The sequence below is a fragment of the Lactuca saligna genome, chromosome 8, assembly GCF_052625555.1.
Source record: "Lactuca saligna cultivar CGN05327 chromosome 8, ASM5262555v1, whole genome shotgun sequence".
Lineage (NCBI taxonomy): Eukaryota > Viridiplantae > Streptophyta > Magnoliopsida > Asterales > Asteraceae > Lactuca > Lactuca saligna.
In genome coordinates, this window is record NC_136424.1 from 8246995 (window position 1) to 8248334 (window position 1340).

Here is a 1340-nt window from a genome sequence, read left to right on the forward strand (position 1 = left end):
CCGCATGGCAAGTTGCAGCCTTTGGAGATTCCTGAGTGGAAGTGAGAACAGATTACTATGGATTTCATCACCAAATTACTGAGAACTGCCAGGGGAGTCGATGCGATTTGGGTGATTGTGGATAGGTTGACGAAGAGTGCACACTTCCTTGCCATCAGCGAGAGTTCATCAGCGGAGAAGTTGGCGGAGATATACGTGAGGGAAGTAATATCTCGGCATGGAGTGCCGATCTCGATTGTTTTGGACCGTGATGTACGCTTCACTTCTAGGTTCTGGAAGAAATTCCATGAGGAGCTGGGTACTAAACTACATTTTAGTACCGCATACCATCCCCAAACAGACGGTCAAAGCGAGTGGACGATTCAGACACTGGAGGACATGCTTCGAGCGTGTGTGTTAGATTTCGGGGGTAGCTGGGATGCGTATTTACCCTTGGCAGAGTTTTCCTACAACAACAGCCATCATTCGAGCATTGGTATGCCACCTTTTGAGTTGTTGTATGGTAGGAGGTGTCGGACCCCCATTTGCTGGGGAGAGGTGGGACAGAGAGTGATGGGCAGTACAGAGATTGTACTTCAGACGACAGAGCAGATTCAGCAGGTTAGACATAGGTTATTGACCGCCCAGAGCCGACAGAAGAGTTATGCGGACAGACGCCGGTCCGAGCTTGAATTTTAGGTTGGCGACTTCGTTCTCCTGAAGGTTTCTCCTTGGAAAGGAGTGATCCGGTTCAGGAAGAGGGGCAAGTTGGGCCCCCGGTTTATAGGTCCATTTCGTGTGATTGCAAGGGTAGGCCGGGTAGCCTATCGGTTGGAGTTGCCAGCAGAGTTAGGACAGATCCACAATACTTTTCATGTATCGCAGTTGAGGAAGTGTATAGCCAATGAATCGGCAGTGGTTCCATTAGAGGATATTCAGGTGGATGCGAGCCTGAATTACGCCGAGAGACTAGTGGCCATCAGGGATCGGAAGATCAAGGTTCTGAGGAACAAGGAGGTACCTCTGGTGTTGGTTCAGTGGCAACACCGGAAAGGATCGGAGATGACTTGGGAGCCGGAGCGTGAGATGCGGGAGCAGCATCCGGAGTTATTTGCAGAGTGAGACTTCGAGGGCGAAGTCTAGTCCTAGTGGGGGAGAGTTGTAACAGCCCGGAATTTTAGGTATTGTTATAATTATGTTTTTGGGGTGTTTTAAGAGGGGACTCGGCGAGTTGGAGCCAGAATCACCGAGTAGGACCACAGACTTGGTCGTGGGTTCGCGACTGGACTCGACGAGTCCAGATATGGACTCGGCGAGTCTGCGCTGTTCAGCAGAAACCCTAGCCGTTTGGTTTTGGAACG